This window comes from Zosterops lateralis, assembly GCF_965231275.1.
Source record: "Zosterops lateralis genome assembly, chromosome: 3".
NCBI lineage: Eukaryota > Metazoa > Chordata > Aves > Passeriformes > Zosteropidae > Zosterops > Zosterops lateralis.
In genome coordinates this window covers 79,620,104-79,626,103 of record NC_139764.1, presented here as the reverse complement: position 1 = coordinate 79,626,103, position 6,000 = coordinate 79,620,104, and the positions used below count along the sequence as shown (strand labels likewise).

Here is a 6,000-nt window from a genome sequence, read left to right as displayed (position 1 = left end):
CCCTCTTGAGCCATGAAGACAAGAATTGATGCCGTAATCAATCTGAAGCTGCACCAGCCCTTTACACAGCAGCCAAACAACTACTTTTGTCTTGTTCTCAATATTCTTCCCAACGACATACAATGTTTTTTTGATTGCCACTGCACATAAAGTTGATGAAACAATTTGAAAGAAGTGTTTTGGAGCTCTGACCTGTAACTGCCACTACTAAATTCAGCACAAGGGAAGCTTAGAAATCCAACCGCTCTGCAGTGCAGTAGCATGTGAAAGCACATGGTCAGTTATTGACAGTCATTTCCCCTCTGGGAAGTTCACCACTGTTAAATAGCTCCAAAAGCATGACCAACCTAGTTAGCAATTACATCTCAAAGGCATTTATAAGTATCTTCAAAGAAAAAAATAATTTAAGTACACCATTTTAATTAAAAATACGTAACATGTGAAGTCATAGTTGATGCCTCAGAAAACCAGTGAAAATTGTGAAGTTTCCAGGAAGTAACTATTTTTCATGTACTGATTCCTGGTATAGTTTAATGAGAAAAGGAATTGCATTTACTCTTTATTATTATCCCAAGTCTGGAGAATAAAATTTGACTTCATTAAATTTTGGCTGGCAACGTGAGTCACTGAGTAGAAGATTTATAAATATTATGAGATTTCCCCCTGGCAGTATTTTAGAAATATCCTCAGAGCAGAAATATCCTTTATCCTCAGACAAAGCATAAAATATTAATCATGTAAGCTGAACGCACCTCTTTTTTTTTTTTTTTTTTTTTTTTGTAACTCAAGTAATTTATAACCATAAGCTCTGTTTGCTATTATGAAGCCTGCTTAAATTTGAGAACTGTAATGATGACTTTAAAACTAACGGATCCCAGTGTAAGAGCTGTACCCCTTATACTGTGGAACTGGTCAGTTGAAAAATCATTCTTGCAATGCAGTAAACAATTTCCTTCCAATACCATCCATGTGGGCACCCATACACTTTTGTGTGTAGTAAGGATTCAAGCATACTAATGACAAGAAATTTTAGAAAATTCCCAAAACAGCTGCTGCTAACATAAGGAGAATATATATCATAGCATCATAGACCAGTTCGAGTTGGAAGTGATCAGGTGGGGGTTGGCCTCTTCTTTACAGGCAACCAGAGAGAGAACAAGAGGACGTAGGCATTAGCTGTGCCTGGGGAGGTTCAGGTGGCAATTCTTCACAGAAAGAGGTTCTTCACAATTCAGAGGCAATTCTTCACAGAAAGGATGGTTAGACATTGGAATGGGCTGCCCATGGAGATGGTGGAGTCAGTTCCTGGAGGTGTTTAAAGAAAGTCTGGACATGACACTTAGTTCCATAATGTGGTTAACATGGTAGCGTTTGATCATAGGTTGGACTCGATGATCTCAGAGATCGTATCAACTTAATTGATTCGGTGATCTTAGAGGTCATCTCCTTCCAACTCCCGCTGCCATGGGCAGGACACCTTCTACTAGAGCAGATTGCTCAGAGCCCCATCCAATCTGGCCTCGAACACTTTCCAGGGATGGGGCATCCACAGCTTCACTGGACAACCTGTTGCAGTATAATTTTCTAAAGAACCACCCACCTATTTTTACCTGCGCTGTATTTGGTGAACTCAGTAAATACCAGGCAAGCTAAACAAACGCGCGCTCACACCGATCCCGCTGCCCGCGCCCGTGTCCCGCCAGGGGGCGCAGCGCGGCCGAGCGCGGCGGGCGGGGCGGGGCGGGGCGGGCGCGGCGCGGGGCACGCCGGGAGCTGTCAGGGCGGCGCGGGGGTGCCGGTGGCGGTCGGGCTCTTCCGGCTCGGGTCGCTCAGGTAACGCCGCTCCCTCCGCTCTTTCCCGGGGACCTTGGTGTGGGCACGGAGCACGGCCCGGCGACGGCTGCTGCTCCTGCCCCTCTCCTTCCAACCCCGTCGGCGCGCCAGTGTTGGGGAGGGTCCGCCCCTGGAGCCGAGCCGGCCCTCTGCTCTGCCGTGCCCGGCTTTGCTCTCCCTCTCCTCCGGCACCGTCGTGGCGAGCGACGGCCGAGCCGTGCTGGGCTGTGTGCGAGGGGCAGGTGCCGAGGAGCACGGGGAGGGCTGTTATAGCCTGTTAATTACGCCGCATCAATTAACCTGTGGCACCTGTCCACCGCTCCCCTCGGGGCTCTGTGCCCCCGCAGCGCCCGGGTGAGTTTTGGGGCGCAGAGCCGCGCCCGCACCCCGGCGGGGCCTGCCTTCGCCTTTCGTGCTGGAGCTTCCCCAGGGAGCGAGCTCTTCCCGCCTGCCTTGGAATGAGCTCTGCGTTGGGCTGCCAGGGTGGTTCTGCATTGACCTTGAGCGTCCAGGGGGCTGCGGGCCTCTTTTGGGTGAGATTCCCGGTTGCTGGAGTTACTGCGTGTGGTATTTGGAAGGATACATGGGACATACGCTGTCACTGGGTTGTGTGATGCGGGGTTAAATTTCATCTGTTGATGCAGAGATGGCCTTAAATCTCCTGATGCCAGTTTGAAAAGCATAAATATATGACAGCTTCTGGTGTTAAATGTTTTTCAGAAATAATATTTTCATACCCGTGACAATAACCAGAGAAGCGTGAACAATTTATCTTTTTAAGTGACCTAAAATATGTTAGATATGAGGTGCGGATTTTAAAGAGCTTATTCTGGGTGACTCAACCGTTGTTTTTGTTGCTGATTGCAAGAACCCTTTCACTCCTGGATCTTCTTTCAGTATGCAGTGATAGTGAAAGTGTTATGGTTCTCAGGTTAACTGCAGAGTGTTACTGACACCTCAATTCCAGCTGTAGGAGTGTGAAGAGTTGGGAACACTGTATCTAAAGAGTAACAGGCTTGATGCTTGCAGGTAATAAGGGGCCACAGTATAAGGTTGAAGGTCCTTTTCATTTTGCTGGTAAGGCTTCGCCTGTGTTAAATACTTAAGCAGGTCTGGCTATCGAATTTGCCCTCTTTGATTGTGGTTTTTTGGTGGTTTGTTTTGTTTTGTTTTTTAATATTGGTACCTTTTAAAAACAGAATGGAATACAGTAGAGCTCTTGCTAATAGTGCGATACCTAAATACTGTGATTATCCAAAATGTACAGTAATTTTCCATATAGCATGTATGAGTATTATAAGGGAGGATGTCAGTTTGGAAACAGGTAGAATATTTACAGCATAGTTTGTGGTTTTGTTTTCATTGACATGAGCGTTGGCATTTTTGGAAACTAAGCAGCCTGTAAATGATATGGGGAGAGGCTGCATTTCCAGCTCACTGAATATCTTTCCTAACTTGTTGGTAGCACCTCTGACAGTAGATATTTAAACAGAATTTTGCAAAGAAAAGGTATCTTATGTCTCCCATTACTGGAGTGGCTGTGCCTTTGAGTGGATGGTTCTGTTCACAGTGTGGGCAGTGCCTTTCCTGTGTAAAATTATTGTCATGCTGTGTGGACCATTAGAAATGCTCATCGCAGGCACAGCAAGCTGTGTGGGTAAGGTGGGGCTGTGGTTCAACCCCAGCCACCAGCCAAGCCCCATTCCCCACCTGCAGGACAAGAAAGAGAATAAGAAAGATAATAAGAGGAAAACTCATGGGTTGAGATAAGGACAGTTTAACAGGGAAAGCAGCAGACAGAGAAGCAAAGCAAAACAAGGAATGAATTCACCCCTTCCCATGGCCAAGCACGTGTTCAGCCATCTCCAGGAGAGCAGGGCCCCATCACACCTAGAGGTGGCTTGGGAAGAAAACAAACACCATCACTAGAAATGTCCCCCTTCCTCCTCCTTTGTATGCTAAGCATGATGTCATGTTGTCTGGAAAATCCCTTTGGCCAGTTTGGGTCACCTGTCCCAGCTCTGTCTCCTCTGATCCTTGTGTGCACCTCCAGCCCCCTCCCCAGCCTGGCAGTACAAGAATCAGAGAAGGCCTTGGCTCTGTGTAACCCTCTCCAGCAATAACAAAAACATCTCTGCACTATCAACCACGTTTAGCACAAATCTAGAACAGCCCCCTTCCAGCCACTGTGAAGAAAATGAACTGTACTCCACTGGTGTAAGTGGGCTCAGCCTGTAATCTCCTGTCATTGTTTTTTGTTTGAATACAGGGAGGACACTTCTGTGTGTTCATTGCTGATTTAGTTCTCTTGGCCACCATTCTTGCTGTCCACCTTTGGTGTCCTCTTGCTTAGCCAGGAATGGCTGCTTGCTCTGGGTTGGCTGGCTGAAAATGCTTATTGATAATCTTTTCTGGTTGGTTTTTGTTTTTTGTTTGTTTTTGTTTGTTTGTTTGTTTGTTTTGTTTTGTTTTGTTTTTTGTTTTTGGTGGAGCCGTATTACGTTAAATCTCCAGTGTGTAGAAGAGAACCAAGAAGTATGTTGTTAAAAACCCTGTTTTGAAAATGATTGAGAAAAATAGGAGATAGAAAAGAGGCTGCACTAAGTGATACCTGCTAAAGCATGAAATAGAAAAATGGAAGTAATTTTTCTGTATGCACATAAATTGTCTTCCAGATTAATAACCATGTTGCTCTGACTTGTAGCTGAAAAGAAGCTGAATGATAAATAGGAACAGTAAGTGATATGTTTCCCTCTGAGAGGCTGGGGACAAGAAACACTGCAGGATCAACCATTTTCTCCCAATAACTGAAACAAGAAAGCACCAAGGAGAATCAGTAGTTTTACAAGTCAACACATTCCTATATTTATCAAAAACTTGTAGTTCAGTATAAGCATTAAAAAATAGATGTCAATGAATGCTACTTTGCCAAACTTGGTTTTTCATTTATAGAAATCGTAGGGAATTTAACCTTTTATTTATGCCTTTTCTGGCTTACTTCTGAGGATAAGGAGAGAACAAGTTTTGGTCCAGGCACTGTTTTCAGAATAGTCAGAAAAGCATTCTCCTTTGCAAATTCCTTTGAAATCCACCTCTGGAACTGGGAAACCAGATGCATTGTAAAATATAACCACAGTCTAGATAATGCAGAGATATATGCCTGGTGTATGACACTATTTTAGAATTAAAATAAGAATAAAGTTATAGAAATTAGTTGAAATTTGATATCGATGAATTACTAATACCTTAGACCTCAGGGCATAATCAAAAAGGAAGATGGACAAAGTCTTGCCCAAATTCATTGTGTTTTGTTATCCAGGTAAGATAAGGTTATGAGAGCTTCTAACATGCCCTTGTGAAAAGACCTATCAGGATTATTTGGAGACAGAATGTTAAACCCACCTGAAGGTACATATTAGAACAATGGGTATGGATAAATGAAAGGCTGTTGTAAACAAAGAATAAATTAATAAAATACCTGGCTAGCAGGTTTTTATTGTTAATTTGGTAGATTCTGTGTTAAACTGTGTATCAGAATATTTGAAGAGGAGTCTCAATGTGAAGGCACAGCATTACCTTGGAAGCAAAGCTTTTCTCTCAGTGCAGAGTACTGCAAGCATAATGTAAGACAGTGAATCTCATCTAAGTCTTTTTTTGTGTGTGTGTACTAAGCTGAAAAGTATCTCGAAGTTGGCAAACTCTCCTTTAAAACAAAGTGTAGTACAAATATAGCTGTAAACAAAGTGATTCTGGTTTGACTTGATTTCATTGTTATGTTTGCTATGGCTTTTTTTGTCATTGTTTATCTATTGTATTACATATTAATTTGACTTACTAATTTGACAAGATTAAAAAATATGCAAGAAAGCAAAAGAATACCTCAAGGTACTCTCCTCTCAATAAATGCTTGGAAAAGAAAAGCTAGCTAGTCAAAAAGGAATTCTTTTCGGAGAGGGTGTAGGGACCATTTGAAGGCATAAGGCTGAAACACACAAAAGTGAAAAATTGCAGTTTATTTTAGGAAGCCTGTCCTGTTCCCGTGCTCAGGCAGCTGGAGAGAAGATAACTATTTGATGCTGTGTACTTATCAAGCACTACTCAAGAGGGAGGGCAGTGGTCCCAGGGCCCAGTGGGTGTGTGTGAGAGCTGGGCAGTTCTGCTGTGGGA

The 6,000-nt window shown here is 43.6% G+C and overlaps 1 protein-coding gene across 2 annotated transcripts in view; it reads left to right on the top strand.

The window, feature by feature from the left end:
• Positions 1-1,764: 1,764 nt before the first annotated feature.
• DOP1A (DOP1 leucine zipper like protein A) overlaps positions 1,765-6,000 on the top strand; it is a 59,945-nt gene continuing 55,709 nt past the window's right edge. For both annotated transcript variants that reach the window (XM_083858459.1, XM_083858457.1), the window contains exon 1: positions 1,765-1,833. The gene's annotated coding sequence lies outside the window, so the exon portion shown is untranslated. The remainder of the gene's footprint in view (positions 1,834-6,000) is intronic.